This window comes from Peromyscus leucopus, chromosome 15 (genome assembly GCF_004664715.2).
Source record: "Peromyscus leucopus breed LL Stock chromosome 15, UCI_PerLeu_2.1, whole genome shotgun sequence".
Classification (NCBI taxonomy): domain Eukaryota; kingdom Metazoa; phylum Chordata; class Mammalia; order Rodentia; family Cricetidae; genus Peromyscus; species Peromyscus leucopus.
Window position 1 is genome coordinate 64068815 of NC_051076.1, and position 17694 is coordinate 64086508.

The 17694-nt window shown below is 40.4% G+C and overlaps 1 protein-coding gene across 1 annotated transcript in view; it reads left to right on the forward strand.

The window, feature by feature from the left end:
- Window positions 1-17694, forward strand: part of Dpp10 (dipeptidyl peptidase like 10) — a 1509398-nt gene that overhangs the window by 142298 nt on the left and 1349406 nt on the right. The window lies entirely within an intron of this gene.

Sequence of the window (17694 nt, forward strand, 5' to 3'; positions counted from 1 at the left end):
TTCGAGAGAGCACAGTTGGAAGTAAGCCATGCCTTTGTCAGGAAGAGCATTCAGGCTGAAGGGGAGAAAAAGTATTTAACTAGAACAATGACTTTGCTAGTACTTTAAAGTACATAATAAGCATTATTCTAAACACCATAGGACTATGAAAAACAAAGGGTTATATTTCTTAAATACATTTTTAGGTGGGAATAATTTTGGGAAAAATTTGCAGCGAGAGCCACACATGCTCCTTGCTGTATTCCTTCTTCGCTAATGTTGCATTACTGCAAACTATAACAAACTAGAACTACAGTGACAAATCACATAGGTATTTATATCTGCCAGCCATCTATCAGTTTCCCATCAATCACCAATTTATCATCTACCTGGTTATGGCCATTTCTTTTCTTTTAAATGTCAATTTACTGTTGGGAATTTGTCAAAACTAAGAAAACAACTTGATTCTGATTTCAGATAGGCATCTTCCAATGTCCCTACTTCTGTCCAGAATATGCTACATTTTGGAAATATGATATTTTCAAGTCAGGTGATGTGTTCTATTTCTTTAGACTATGAAGAATATATAGAGAGTGGGAAGATCTTTGGTCCACTAAATTTGCCCAGATATGAGTCAAATAGAGTAACAGAAAAAGGAGTGATCAGGGTGGAGCTTTGGAGCCCTGGGTTTGTAGCTGAAGGTTTTCCTGTGTCCTGCCTGGTCCCACAGCTGCTCAGACCATGTGAACATACAAAGACTTATATGAATTAAAACTGCTTGGCCATTAGCTCAGGCCTATCACTGACTAGCTCTTACACTTAAACTCAGCCCATTTTTGATAATCTATATGTTGTTATATGTTGCCATGTTTTCTGTGGCTTTACCTGTGTGCCATTACATGCTGCTCCCTGGATGGCGGGCTGGCGTCTCCTGACTCAGTCTTCCTCTCCCAGAATTTTCCTTGTTTGCTTATCGTTCCTACACTTCCTGCCTGGCTACTGGCCACTCAGCATTTTATTTATCAACCAATCAGAGCAACACATTCACAGCATACAGAGCACCATCTCCCATCACCTGGGTTGAGTTCTCAGATCTGTAACCCTCCCTCTCCCCTTCCCTATCCTTCTTCCCCTTCCATTCCTTCTCTCCTTCTTCCTCCCTTTCCCTCTCTTTTTCTCTCCTCTTCTCTCTTCTCCCTCCCCCACTTCTCTGTCTTGGAGAGATTTATTCTCTGTCTCTCAGCAGTCCCAGTTGTCTGTATTTCTTTGTCTAAGAGTAGGATCCTTTAAATCCTTCCATGTCTGTATGTCTATTGGTCATCTATAACAATAATATGGAAAAGAGGCCACCAATTTGAGAGTAATGGGGAGGTCATAGGAGAAGTTGGAAGGAATAAACATTGGAGGGGTAAATAAGGAAAAGTAATATGGATTTGATTTTAATTAAAAGTCAAAAAGAGATAGAGCCCAGGAAAAGATGAATAAAGCTCTATAAAGATCTAACTACCTTCAATATTTAGCCTTTTCATAAGTATAAATATACCACAGTAACCAAATAAGATACTTCATTTCTAAGGTACACTTGCCAAAAATGATGGTATGTATTAACCAAGCATGGTGGTGCATGTCTTTAATTCTAGCACTTTGGAGGAGAGGCAGGTGGATCTCTGTGAGTTAGAGGCCAGCATTATCTACATAGTGAGTTCCAAGAGCCAGAGCCATTAAAGAGACCTTGTTTTAAAAAAACAAATCAGTAAACAGACAGACAGATAAAGAGATAAATAAATGACCATATATGAAATCACAAAGCAAACTTTTAATAGCTTATCAGAACACCTAGGTGATTTGTATTACAATCAAAATCTTTATACTTTTTGACTGATTGACTTAGTTATCCAGATTAGAAATAGTTATTCCTTAAAAGAAAAAGAGTCCATAGTCAGTTACTTTCTTTAGACAAAATGCTTGATCCCCCCCCCACACACACACACAAAGTTAAGGAAGGCAGAGTTCATTTTGTCTCATAGTTTTAGATTTTGGTAGATCTTGGTGTTAAAGGCACTGTGACAGGAGCATGAGGCAGCAGGTCACATGGTACCCACAGTCAGGAAGCAGCAAGAGATGAACGCTGGTGCTCAGCTCACTTTCTCCTTTTTGTTCAGTCCAGAAGTCTGCTCCATGGGATGGTACTGTTCATATTCAGATGGGTCTTTCTTCTTCAGATATTCCTTTCTAGAAACATTCCCATATACACACCCAGAGATGTATTTCCATCGTGGTTCCTAATCCCATCAAGTTGACAGTCAAGATCAGCTATTGTAGCCACATGGCTGGTAAGTGATACAGTCCATGTTTGAGTCTAGGAAGTCTATACTTCGAATCAATGTTTGTACCCACTAGGTCACAGATCACAGGTGATAAGGAACCTTACAGTGTTTATACCTAGTAGCTGATATCACTTCATATGACCAAGAATCTTCTAGCATTCTTACCCACTAGATGACACTAATTCACTGTGATGATGAACCTCAAGTGTTCATACCTATTGGGTCCCATCACGTCACAGTGATGAAGGACCTTCTAGTGTTCAGACATACTAGGTTAGTTCATTTCACCGTGACAAAAAGAAATTTCAACAGGCCTTGTGAATGAATTGAGCAGAGAAGGTGATACCCATGTTCAGAGCATGCTGGAATTGTTCAGTCCTAACTGACATAGCAGCTGTGGCTACAGTCTGCTCTCCACTCTCCCAACCCACCATTCGCACTGTCATAGCAGCCCAAGGTCTACTGCTTGCTCAGATATGACCTGACTGACGCCTTAACAAGGACATTACATGAGGCTGCTCAGGCTCAGAAAGACAAATACTGCTAGTTCTACTGTACACAGACTCTTATGTGGGAGTGTGTATGAATGAAGGTCAAGGAACTAGAGAAGTACATGTGTGGGGCCAGAAAGAGTCTTTAAGGGAGAGGTGGGAAGGAGAGTAGAACACATGTGATATGAAACTGGAAAAGCATGCTGGGGATAGGATGGAAAAAGTGGGGATGGGATAGAATTGGGGAGAGGAAGGAGGAAATCAATAAAAACTAAGTATTATGAAAATGTACTTTGTATGCTAATTATAAATTGAAATAAAAAAACTGTAAGAGATAGGGGAGTTCATACAATCAGTGAAGTGATGCCATACAAACAATAGGAGGATCAAAGCCTGGATTCTCAGAAACCATATAAAAACCTGAATAAGGCTGCTCTGTGGCTGTTATCCCAGCCACGATGACATAAAACAAGGACAAAACCTGCATTTCCCAGCCAGCTAGTATAGCTGTGAGTGATTGAGGACACCATCTGTGTCTACCTTTGGCCTCTACATGGACACACACACACACACACACACACACACACACACACACACGAGAGAGAGAGAGAGAGAGAGAGAGAGAGAGAGAGAGAGAGAGAGAGAGAGAGAGAGAGAGAGAGAGAAGGGGGTGGGGAGGGATAGGGAGAGAGAGGGAAACAGAATATGTCCTGGGAGATGATAAATCAGCTGATAAAAACAGTTGTTGATTCAGGCCGACACCCTGACTTTGATCTCCTGATCCTTGGAAAGAAGGAAAGAACTGACTCTTGAAGTACTATGAGCTCCACACACATGCTAGGTCGCATGCACATGTGCATCCACATGCCAGAAAAATGAAGTGAAATTAACAGAAATTCCGTCCTGCGGTTGTAGAGTGATGTATGGGACTATGACACCTGAGGTGCACAGGTTCACACGTGCACAGATGTGGCTAATGTCTTTGGAAATGAGATAAAGGCAGGATTGCTGCCCAGCTGCCTTTTGATTCTCCTTCTGCCAGCTTTTAGTTTCTGCACATACTTTGTTTTTGTGTCTATCCTTGTATTTGTTTTTGTCTTTATTTCCTTCCCCCTGCTTTTGTAGCAGGTCAGAATAGAGTTTAATGAGTGACTAGAAGTTAGATTCCCTGATAGGAAGACAGATGGGGAGAGGTGCCATGGACGGATAATAAAAATGCTGAATTTCCAAGATGGCTGGCTTCTCCTTCACCCCTCTAACTTGCCACAAGAGCCTGACAGCTTAGTACAAAGGCTGGTGGGGTTTTATCTCCCATACATAGGGCCTCCTATGTATGGACCAGATTAATAAGTTCAAGGCCAGACCAGGATGTGCTTAGCCCAAACTTCTGGACCCATAATCTTGGTTGTCTTTTTTCAAACTTATCAGTCCTAAATTGCAGACAGAAAACCTACTCTATGGCTCTCAAAGCCACCAGCCTTCAAGTGAGGTGGGGCCACAGTTTTATTGAGTCCTCTTTCCTTGTTTGCAGAGGCTCTTTCTCTGTGTGTGCTTGGTGTGTGTCTTTTCTCACACTACCAAAAGCCTTTCTTTCCTGACTGATGCTATCAGCCCCTGTTTGCTGTGTCAGAGAATTTCCCTGCTGCTACCTGTCGCACTTGGAGATTTTTCTTGCCTTTTAATTCTCTAACTGGCAGAGGAAATGACCCAGTTAGGAGTCCTGGACTGTAACAGTATGCCTTACTGTCATGTGCAGCAGTCTGATAGAATTTGTTTTTCCATGGAGGTCAGAGAGGGGAATAACCCCAAACAAGGTTTGGGGGAACGGTGAAACCTAACTGCTTTTCCACATGTGACCTTTGGGTAGTCCTGCCTGTGCAAAGCACCTGGTTTCTCAGTAGAGTCACTTAGAGCCATCAGGGGTGAGGGGTCTCCTTTAGATGTGCTGACACCGACAGTGATGGAGAGCGCCTCAGGGAAGATAAAAACAGCTCAGGGTTACTCGCTCACCTTCCTTTTCACTTGTTATCTATCCGAGGGGTTGGAAAAGACATATCTTGCAAGAGTGGGAAAAGGCCCCCATTTTTCTATTTGCTCCACATTGGGGCTTAAATTGCTGCTAAGTCATTCCCTGAGGGAAATTTGCAGTAAGTGTGAGTCCAAGATAAACACTCCCAACTTTACTTCCCACAGCCTCAGCACTTTTGGCCTCATAGAGATGCTCAGAAGAAGCAAATTTGCTTTTAACTTAGCACTAAAATATGTCCTCTTAAGGGGCAACTATTTTTAAGACAACAGCTAGGACCTGACAGACTGATATTTGCTGAAACCTAAATTGCCTGGCATCTTGTCTGACCTCACTCTACAATGAGGCCCATCAAGTTATTATTGTTCCCCCTGGGAAAATGTATTTTGCATTGTAGTATGAGCATTTGAGCTCTGAGTAAAGATGCTAGGCATTTTAAAGCTGTGTGATGAGAAAGAGAAAGTGAGGTTCAGCAAGATGAAGGAGAAAAATACAGGGGGAAAATCAGTGAACAAACAGACCTGAAAAAAAGAGAGAAGAGAGAAAAAGAGAAAGAACAAGAGAATTGGAAAGCAGAGTGACAAGTCACACAAGCTTTTATATCTGTCAATCATCTATCAGTTTTCTGCCAGCCATGATCAACATACTGGATGTCTGTCTTCCGTTCATTAACTATGTGCCATCCGTTGTTGACATGGAAACAGTTCTCACATGCAAAGGAAGTAAGAGACAGTTTATTCTAGAGCCCCAATCTGAGTGACCATGGCCTGGGAACACAGACTTGGTTGCTTCAGAAACTGTACTCCTCTGTGGAAGTAACTGCCAGAGACTTAGTTACAAAACAAAATCATAAATCTAAGTAGAGTGGTGGGGGCCATAGGTGGGCATGTTACAGGAAAGTAAGGGACATTCTGCTGCTGGTTCCAGATGTTGTCTGATGAAATCCTAAGATTCAGAACTGGAGAAATCTCGTGGTCTGCTTGAAAATCATTTCCGGGTCTTCATAGTCACAGGGATGCTAGCCCAGACACAAGAGTGGGCAGGAGATGGATTTCAAAGGGACCAAAGATAATCTGAGGTCATTTGTCTCTGGTCTGTAACATTTTAATTCTCCATAATCTCCAAGTTCAGTTATTTGGTTTTGTGGAGACTTTAATACAGGTGCAGCCCCCACCCTTCTCTTCTTGAAAGAAAATCCTTGCTATCATCTACTAATAACTAATTATCAATCAATGAATCATGTGGAAGGCAGAATGGAGAATTAATTCTTTAGCTAAAGCACATCAAAATAGGACAGGTCACCTTCCCTCTTTCTTTTGTGCCAAAGCTGTCTGAGGATGGAGGTTGTTTCTCGTTCACTTACCAGCCTTATCTTTCATGTCTGTCTTGCCAAGGCCAGCTACTAGGTTTTGGAAATATCTGTGAAAGCTATTCAAAACAAGTGTGAGGGGGCTGAGCTTATCACCAGAATCTTCCCAAGGGCCAACAAAACATTTTTAAAATCACGCTCGGATATGCAGAAAATATAGACCAGATGACAGGAAATCTGGGCTATAACGTTTCACTTTATTCAAAGATAAATAAGATTTTAGAAAGCCAACATAAATATTCTCCAGTTTCAGCACCACTGTGGGACTCTGAAAATATAACTGGTGCCATCAAATGGATGGTGAAACATAGTACTGAATACACCAGTGTGAGCATTTTTTTTTTTCCAAGACATGGTTTCTCTGTGTAGCTTTGCACCTTTCTTGGATCTTGCTCTGTAGACCAGGCTGGCCTTGAACTCATAAAGATCTGCCTGCCTCTGCCTCCCAAGAGCTGGGATTAAAGTGTGCCACCAATGCCTGCCAGTGTGAGAATCTTTAGGTGAGGTGTCTTTAATGTCTTTAGGGCAGAAAAATGTGGTGGAAACTTGAACTCACAATAGGAAGAAGAGATGATGACATTACTAGGAAGCACTGTAGATGTGTGGGACACAAAGACTCCTGGGATGGTATCAGTGTAGTATGTGCCTAGCTATCATGGATGGGGAGAATTCTCCTTCTCCCATTATACTGTAAGTGTGTAAGTTTGTCATCCTGATAATCACAGGGACACCTCTACTGAATAATATTTGTGTCTATATGTCTTTGTTTCTTTACCCTGTTGCTATGGTAAAACAGCCTGACAAAAGTGACTCTGAGATAAATATCTTATTTGAGCTCATTGTTCAAGGATCCAGTCTATCACGGTGGGGAAGTCAAAGTAGTTTAAAATAGCCAGTACATGGCATCTACCACTGGGAACAGAGAGTGACAGTCCAGGATCCCAGCCTAGGAAACAGTACCACCTACAATTAAGATGGGTCTTCCAACAGCGGTTAACCTATTCAGATAAGTAATCCCCTTAGGATTGTCTAGAGGCCCATTTCCAAGGTGCTTCTAGATTCTGTCAAAGTGACAGCACAAACCATCATACCATATGAAAGTGACCCCTAGCTAACTTTGCATAGATTAGCATGGCTTGGAGGTGATGAATAATTCCAGTCCTGTCTGCAACTCCATCGCATTTTCCCCGTGCTATGCTGTTTCATGAAGGCAAAGGATACAGATAAGGTTGGCAAAGGAAACCTAAGACCAGTAGATTTTATATTTATGCAAAAGCAGATTTTCTGTTGATCAAAGTCCTTAACAGTGATTTGAATGATTTTAATAAGTAGTGAGATTTTATCCCCCAGGCTGATCAAATAGAAGTTTGAAATATACTATATATGTTATATAAAATGTGTAGATGCTCTATTAGTGGATGACTGTTACTCTATGAATCTCTCTCTCTCTTTCCTTGAATTTTCTCATTATCAAGAGTATTATCTTTTAAAAATAACTCCATTTTGAAAGATAATAAATTTGGAAGAAATCAAATCTGGATTGTACCTAGAGTGTAATATTTGGAATCAATCTAACCATATCATATATTAAATTCTTCATTGAGCATGCAAATAGTCAGGAAGAAACTCAATGCCTGTTGTAGTGAATTAACAAAAATGAAGCAATTTGTTTCTAGAAAGAAAAACAGATTGTGAAAAAGAATAAAATCATATCTATCATTCTGTAATATAATAACCCAAATTAATTCCTCAAAATCTTAAAGACTTTGCAGAGGCATGAGTAAGATAGATAAATCCCCATCAAGACATGAAAGGTTTAGAGAGAAGAAAAATGATCAGAAGATGCAGATGTCCACACCCTGTTCCATCTGTCCAGCTTTGTTGACATATGCTAAATGACAGTCAGCATGCAAGGTTTTTGAAAGAAGTAAACACAGCAAAGGATGATTGTACCCAGATATTTGAGGTCAATGAGAAGGGAGGAAGAAAACCCACATCTCCCGAGGGGTTACAATATGCTAAACAGTGTGCTAAACTTTTAATACATACTGATGTTTGAGCTGGAGAGATAAATTAATAAAGTATATGCTTTTTTTATATTTCACATAAAGTAATTATGTGAATTTGATCCCTAGAGCCCATGTTAAAAATAAGGGTGTTGGTCAGTGCTTGTAAACCTAGAACGGGGGAGGCAGAAGACAGAAAAATTCCTGGAGATGGCTGGGTAGCATCTTAGAACAGAGGGAAAAGTGGAAGGAAGGACACTAATAGTTCCACACAATAAAACAATGCTCAAGGAGGAAAGGAGGGTTGATTTATATCGGTTTAGACAGAATTAAATTAAAATTGCACCTGACACATGCTCCAGATCTTTGTGAGTTCTGTATCACTAATGCTTGCTCTAAACATCTCTCCAAGTAAGTAACCAGTTCCTGAAGCTAAGAATGCCTCTGAAATCACCATTCCCCACTACCACCATCTTCGCAAATGCTACTCATCAGGGTTTTCCGGGGACACATGTTGGCTGGATTGCCCAGTGCTGCACTGAGTTCTTCATTAGAATACACAGTTTGCTTTCCATCTTTGCAGAGAGGGGATTGGACCTCTTCCATGAGCCACACAAGTAGAGACCCAAAGAGACTCAGAATCTCCATGGGTCCAGAATACTGGTACAGTAATGTCTTCCAGTGTGTCTAAAACCTGTTTCTAAGAAGAGCAATGGAAAGGTAGGGGAGATGACTCAGGAAGTAAGGGCAGCCACTCTGTAAGTGTGAGAACCTGAGTTTGAACTTCCAGCAACCTCACAAAAAAGCCAAGTATGTCTATAAGGCCCTATAACCCCACTATTGTGGACAGAGACAGGTAGATTCTAAGAGCTCTCTGGCCAGCCTAGATGAAACAGTAAGCTTCCAGTTTAGCGAGAGACTTTGCAAACAAGGAAATATAGTAGAGAGTAATAGAAGTACCCAGCATCCTACTCTGGCCTCCATATTGCATGCATCTGAATCTAGTTATCATATGCTATATAAACAAAAATTACAGTCAAAGGGAGTTTGAGGTTTAGGAAAGAAAAAAATATAATAGGAACACATTGGATGTGCCCAAATTTGTATGAGAAGATGGAAGACTATGGGGAATTGGATCATACTGACATTGAAAAGTGGAGATTTCATCAGCGAGAATTACAGATACAACATTTAAAAGAGAAAGACAGAAGTGATCATCATAGTTAAAAACACAGAGGGCAAAGGTGACCTTGAACTTCTGACCTTCTCATGTCTATCTCCAAGCCCTTGGTGTATGAAGTGCTAGAGATCAAACCCTGGGCTTTGTGACAGCTAGGTAATCCCATTATCAATTGAGCAACATTTCCTGTCCACGGGTAAATTACAATTCAAACTTTAATCATCATATTATTTCAAGGAGGAAAACACATCTTTAAGTTGATTAAAGGGCCCAACAACAACTAATCTACTCTATCTATTTCCTTCAGTTGTTTTGTTTGTTCTTAGTCATAAATTTTTATTTGGTGTTTTATTTCATGGATTGCTGAAAGTCGTGTTTCAATCAGAGCCATGGTATCCAGTATACATTCATAGAAGTGAACTTCTTATTAAAATCAGGCCAGTCTTTGACTGTTTCCTCTAATCTGCTAAGCTGGGATACCTCCCCATAACAAACATAAAGATGGAGGCAGGAAAGGGGAAGGAAAACTGTAGGACCCCCAAGGATGCATGCTAATAAAAGATAAGTTAGTGGATGGTCTAGAAATCAAGAGAATCACTAAGATCATTCAGGGAATAGAAGAACTGGAGTAACATGACATTCCATGTAAGAACTGCTAGTTACTTTGCAGTGTGAATTTTTAGGAGGAGGAGCATGTCAGGGCATGATGGTGGAGGTAGGATGCCAGAGTCTTGATCGTAAAGAAGGAATACACAGGTTTTGAAATGAGTAAAGTTTTAGAGGACAGACTAGTTAGATAGATGCATCCCCAAACATCTTTGTTTCCTTTCTCATCAACATTTTTTAAAAATCACATACTCTCTTGAAAAACCTGACTTCATTCTTAGATACCTTTTGTTCATATAGTGGACATGATAGAATCATGGTTAATTCCCTTGAGTTTCTTTAACAAGAACCATAATTTGGGTGGCTTCAAACCCTGACACTTATTTTCTTATGTCTTTGGAGATGAGAAACTCAAGGTCATGGTCATGGGCAAGGCTGGTTTCTTCTAAGGCTGTAAGGAAGTAGCTGCCTGCCTCTAGAGCCTGTGGGTGGCTTGCTGTCTACAGCAGAAGGCCACTGCCACCCCTGCCTTCCTCTTCCTTTGTGTGTGCATGTGTCTATGCCCAAACTCACCCTTCTAATAAGCCCTCCAGTTGTATCAGTCTAAATCACATTTCTGACCTCACCTCAAACCATTACATCAGCGTGGTGACCACACACCAGAGAGTCCCAAACTTTATGTCTCAGCTTCAAGGGGTTTGGGTTTTCATTTATGAAAGTTCTGACTTTATTTATTATTGCTATTATGTGTCTGCATGTGTGCACATGATACATTTGCCAGGATACATCCCAGAGCACATACGAGAGTGACGGAGGACAACAACGTGTAGTCTTTTCTCTCCTTCTACCTTCATGTGGGTTTCAAGCATTTAACTCAGGTCATCAGTCTTGCATGGCCAGTGTTTTTAACCCATGAACCATCTCACTGACCCTTCTATATGAGTTTGAAGGGATACCATCTGACCCACAATGAAAATCTACAACATTGTCATCCAGTTGTAAGTAAAATCGGTTTATGGGTTGGCAAACAGAGGTCCATAATAGGAAGCCCAAACTAAAGGGACCTGTCAGCTTTTAAAATACTGTGGGTAAGAACTATGTTAAACAGCACCTTATACATATCTAATTGGTTGTGGTGATGAACGTTCACATGTATGATATGCGAATGCATTTTGTAATAACTTCTGAGCATCAAGTGAGTTGCCATATGTGACAGTACTGGGCAAGCTGTGTGATATTCAAATGAAGACATTAGTTTTATTCATTGCTCTGTCTTTATTTACATGGGTAACTTCTTTTTATAGCTTACAATGAGTATTTTACACTTGCATGGTCCATTTCTCTTTACTTCAGTTATACCCTAGATTAGTAGCATCTATCTCTATTTCCTCTTAACGTTCTCAGCTTTTCCACGCCTCCTTTCCCCACCTGTTTTTTTTTCCCTTCTTGATCAGTATGGATTATCTTTCCAAGCTCTCATTTAATATAACAAAGAGCTCTTGTTCTGTGTTGTTGAAATAGTGACTCCACCTAACCTTATTTCAACTGACAAAGAGAAATGGAATTCCATTCATCGCTGGTGTCTCAACCACATAGGTGTTTAAAGCAGATTAGTTAGAAACTGAGACCGCGTTATGGATGTTTGTTCAGATTTAGTGTGTGTACTCCTAATGGCTTTTGACCCTTCTTTTATCAACTGATATGAGTTTGTGTGTGTGTGTGTGTGTGTGTGTATGTGTTATGTATGTGTTTGTATGCACATACATATGCTGATGTATGTGTATATGTGTGTATACATCAGAGACTGACATTAAGTACCTTCCTCAACCATTCTCCAACTTCCTTTTCTTAAGATGATATCTCTCACTGAATCTGGAGCTCACTAGTTCAGCGAGGCTGGCTGACCGCTGAACTTCCTGGATCTGCCTGTCTCTGTGACCTCAATGCTGGGACTGCAGAATCACATAACCATGCCTGTTTTTTTTTACATGGATGCTGGAGATCTGTCCTCATATTTACATGGCAAGAATTTTAGTTACAAGCTATCTTCCAGATGTAGGCTTAAGTTTCCCTTGTCAACCCAATGTATTTCTAGACTGGCACATATTGATAGATTGCTGTTAATAATTTTTTTGCAGAAAAAAACAAATAAGAAAAAATTAATGTAAAGGGTTGAGCTTCAGCAATTAATTTATAACCCAAGTATTCATAACTCAGTTAGGAAATGACTTCAATTGATGGAAAAATGAAATCTATACTTGACACAGGCATCATAGTCCTTGTAGCTCCTCCTATTCTTGACCTTTACCTGGTTCTCCCTGTTTCCTTTCCCAATGAGGCACTGTGCACAGGAGACTTAGGTAATATGCAAGTTAGTTCACTCATCCAAAATGTGATGAGGGCCTGTCATTTGTCTTGGAAGGCATTAGAAGCTCTAGAGAAAATGAGGCTCTCTGGTAATTTCAGGATGTGCTGTCTGGAACACCATTGCTGTGATTGATGACTGAACCCACAAGTGTCTGATACACATGACTTGGTGATTTTGAAGAGCCTGTGACTTGCCGTATACACAGCTGAGTTGAGGGCAGGAGCCCTTTTCTGGAAGGGGACAGCATGCCACCCACTCATATCATTGCTGCAATAGCCTACAGATTCCACAGCCCAAATCTCATCCCTTTTTAATTTCCTGGATTTATAGGGGGCATAATGCACTATAATGACAATAACTGTGCATTCTCGAGAGTGTCTCTCAAAACTGCTGTATCTCTTCTCTCTGCTTAAAATTGGACAGAAACTTAAAAGTTCAACCAAGAGATGCAAGTGTCATAACATTCCCCATCTTTAAGGGGGTTTGGAGAGTTTTATTTCTCCCCACAATCCCTGTACTTTCGGGAATTCTTCATCTAACAGAAATCCAAAGTCTTTACCAAGTAGTTCCACAGTAGTTGCAGTATTTGAGAAATAACTTAAAATATGTTGATGTTTTCTTCAGGGGGTACTAATTACTTGAGAAGATGATGCAGGTTTCTTTTCTTAGCTACAATCCACGTCTGGAAAGCTGAGGATGAGAAGGAACCAGTGATTATCTCTCCATGTGCCCTGTTCTTTCAGTTGTTCCTACAGTCAGACTCTACATTAAACTATAATCCTCAAAGTACCTTTGACCTGAAGCTTTACCAAGACGAGATCACCACAGCCACCTGGCAAGGAAGCCACCATAGCTGAGAAGAGTGGCTGAGAAGGCACTCTGTGATATAAATGTGTTTTGTTGTTTTCTGTGTTACTGTGTGTGTGTAGCATGCACATGTGTGTGTCCTTGCTCATGTGAAGACAAGACAAGGTCCTCATGTTCTCTCCATCACTCTTCACTTTACCTTGCTTTGCCTGCACAGCTCGTGAATCCCATGGATTTTCCTGTCACTTCCCTCTAGTGCTGGCATTACAGGCACACACCAGCACACCTGGATTTTACATGCATCGTGGGGATTCTAATTCAAGTTTTCATGCTTGAACTGCAAGCATCTTACTGAGCCACACTGGCTCCAGCCCCGTTTTCTGAGTCCTTTCATTGGCTTTATTTGGATGATGAAAAGCTAATGGTGAAACTCAGCTCCTCCTTTGCTCCCAGGATCAGATAACATTGAAAAACTTGCCCAATGTATTTGCTCAAAGTGAACAAGGGAAGGAGCTCCAGACACCTTCTACAAGGACAAAAATGAGTCCCCTGTTACTCACTGGTAAGCCCAAGAGACCCTGCCCCCTTGCCTGCAGAAGCAAAGGCATTTTCTCAATATATCAAGGTTCCTCTTGTGTTTCCACTCTTCCCCAGGCATTTAGTGGTGATGGGGTTCAATTTTACAGATTGATTTTAATTCTTCTGCTTCACGGGAGGTAGACAGTGATGAATTGATATATTAAAGATGTGATTAATGGTTACTTTCTATTCAATGTAATTATCAGCTGATAGTTTCTGTGAAAAATGCTAGAAAATGAAACTTTTCACTTTGGATAACTATCTGCCCTGTCTAGGAAGAAAAATGGGTCTCTATTTTCAACATATTACTGTGGAGCAAGGCCACAAGAGATAAAGCATACCAGCTTTGTGAGTTTTGTAGAATAAGATGGATTTGAAAAAGGGCCTGTCTCTAGAGAAATTTTGAAAGAGGAAATCTCTGGATAATAAACTTCAAAATTTCCCTTAATCCTGGATTATTTTACCAACTTTCTGCTTAGTTTTTTCCAATCATTTCTTCATTTCATCTGTCCCTAATACTGTTGTGCATTAATATTACCCAATGCACAGTATTAGTTACATTGTATCTTTTTTTAATTCTCTCTAGAAACATCTAGCCATTTCTAGTAAACATGATAAGAGGAACAAAGGCAGAGTTGTGGCATTGAAGACCTTTCAACGAAAGACCAAGTTTTGTTATTGAGTTTGTTTCATAGCCTCCCGTACTCTTCCAGAGCTAATGTGCTGTCCTTGACATCTCCATCTTCACTTGCCCAGCTACTGCTGGATCAAACTTGACCTAGTGTCTGTGTAGAGGCCAGAGACAGACAACGATGTGTTCCTCAATCAATCTCTATGTTTTTTGATAGAGAAACACTCACTGTCTTGGAACTTATCAAGCAGGTTCAACTGATTGTTCAGATAGCTCCAGTCATCCTCCTTTCTTCACATCTGCATCTGTTAGGAATGCAGGCTCTGCCTCTGCTCTTTTATATAGGTCCTAGGAAATAGAACACACATATTCCCGTTTGTTTAGCAAAGACTTGACTGACTGAGCCATCTCTCCAAGTCCTATTCTTAATTATAAGGAAAAAATATGTTTGACTTTCGAATGAATCAAACTATAACCAGGTTTCTTCATTGGAGAAGTTGTGTACTGTTTAGGATTATATGGTTCTGTTAAGTTTGCTTATTTCCCTATGTTCAAGTCATGGCATAACTTTACAGCACTGACAGTTAACTGGCACAGAACATACACCTGTGTACTGTGCAACTCTGGAAAAATCTGCCCAGTCGAATCCCAGTGGACGCTCATAATCCAATGTTGAAGAAGTCACCTTTGTCACTATTGGCAAGTCTGTAGCTGTCTTCCTGATGGCCTTAGGTACTTGGTCATTGGTTTCTCCCTTCCCAGCTCTCTTAACAACTTAATCTGTTGATGAAATTCTCAAGAATGTGTTCATTGTGTACCTGCCTAAGGAACTTCAAGGTTTATACTTTCCTATGAGTTTTTAAAAGAATTCATCTTTAGAACAGTTTTGGTGCCACAGTAGGGTTCAGTAGGGTTCTCAGAATTCTTCTCATGGACATCCAGTCACTTCCGTTATAACACAAGAAAACAGAAAGGTTAATTGTTCTCCTGTACAACTAGGGTACCAACTGTCATTTGCTACAGTTTGTATTAACACATTAGCATAAAAAGCCCCTGCAATAATTTAGTATGAATTAGGGTTCGGTCTTGGTGTTGCTCATTCTGAAAAGTTTGTAATGGCATTCATGCACTATTATACATCACAGTGAACAGCTTCTTTTGTTCCCTGCCTCCTTATCCTTCCCTCTGATGAGAAGAGAAGACAGAAACTTATCGAATTGGGTAGGAGCCTTCATGCAGCAGCTCTGAGGATGTCCTTATTGGAGGCCAGCAATGCTGGAAGAGAGCTCCAGTTTCTGTTTCTTTGTCATCTCCTAAATGAACAGCACCTCTGACTAAAGGCTCATGTGGCTACATGCATGAAACTCAGAAGAGACACAGAATATCTCTTTGAGACAATGGGCTGATCAGATCACATTACACCCCATACCTCACCCTAATTTCTTCTATAAGTCTGATAGAAATACCCAGGACTAGTAAGTGGATGGTCCCCTATTTCCTGAGATCCCCATGCTATACAGCTCTCTCTCTCTCTCTCCCTCCATCTTTCCCTTCTCCCTTCCCTCTCTTCCTCCCACCTATGACTATTTTAAACTTCTTTCAAAAGTTCACCCTCCGTTGTCAGTGAATTCTATCCTTCTTGTGAATTTACAAGAGATAACCTGAAAATTACTGTCTCAGGTTGGCTTTTATAGTCATCAACTTTTCCAGGCCCCAGCTTCCAGAGAACATTTCTGTCACTCTTAAACATACCTTGGTATCTCCATATCACCTCCCCCAGATAACCACTATTTTTTTGTTTTTATTGTTTTGGTGGCTTTTTGCCTTCTCCATCGTATCCCAAAGATAGAACTATATGAACACTCTGAAGCTGAATTCAGACTAGATCATATGCATCTATACTACCCACATTGACCTACCAGGGCACAATGCACCTTATCATTGGGTCTTCCCTAGTGTATTTACTCCTTCATCCATTGAAGGATGCCATAGTAGTTATTTATTTTGTCCTTGTTGTGCAACAAAATACCTATCAAGGTGCAGTGTAAGGTAAAGGGTTTCTTCTGGCTTACAGTTTCAAGGGGTACAGTCCACTGTGATGAGTAAGGCATGACAGCAGGAACAGGTGGCTGCCTGGTCGTATTGTGTCCTCAGCCAAGAGTCAAGAGCAAAGAGGAATAGGGCTGTGCTATAAAAATGAGGTACTCATGTATGATAGTCTCATAAAATTAATAAAATAAATGCATTAAATTAAGAAAAGAAATTGGAATAAAAACAAATGAACAAAAAACAAACCCAAAAAACACTTCAGGCTTACCCCCAGTGACTTCTTCCAGCCAAGTTCTAATTGTAAAGATTCCATTGCCTTTCCAAACAGCTCTGCTGGCTGGAAACAAATGTACAAACACATGAGCCTTTGGGTATATTTCCTATTTAAACTACAACAGATGTCTCTGTTTCCTAGGATTACAAGTGAGTGCCACCACACCAGCTTTTATGTGGTGCTGGAGATTGAACCAAAGGCTTCACGCATGCTAGGCAAGCACTCTGCCAACTGAGCTACAATCACAGCCCATTCCCATTTTAAAAATCAGCTCATTTATTTCCTTATTGTTGAGGCTTAATATCTACTAATTTTTAACATTTAACTCTGAATTATTTTTTGTTGGCTGTATATTACAATCCTCAAAAGGATTAGAAACCAGTATAGATCTAGATTGCCTACCTTCTTATTCTAGAAGACTGAGCTCTATCTCATTGAAAGGCTTTGGACTTGTTGCATACTCTACAGGGAATTTCTGATTTAGCCATTTGCAAAGGTTATGGCTGAGAAATCTGCCTTTCTAACAGTTTGAGAACAAGTTCTGTAGATCAAGGAAGTCATGTTCTCTCTGGGGTATTAGCTAGGTTTAAATATTTTGCAAACTCTTTACATATGATTCTGCTAGATTGTAAGAACTACTCAGTGTGGTATGTGAGTTATTATTTTATAAGTTGATGGGACAAAATGCCTTCTAGAAGAAGCTTAAGGAGAGGATATACATTTTGGTTCAAGTTCAGCTATACAGTTGATCATCAGAGTGGTAGGAGTTTGAGGCAATGAGTCATCTTGCATCCATAGTCAGGAAGCAGAGAGCAGTATGTGTGTGTGTTGGGCTTGCTTTCTTCTTTTTATATAGTTCAAGATCTCAGCCCTTCCTGTTCCTTTTATTTAGAGCGGGTATTCTTAGCTTAATTAACCTCTCTAGAAACTGCTTCACGAACATTTCCAGATAACTGTCTTCTAAGTAAGTGTAGATTCAAGATCCTGTTAACTGAAATCAAT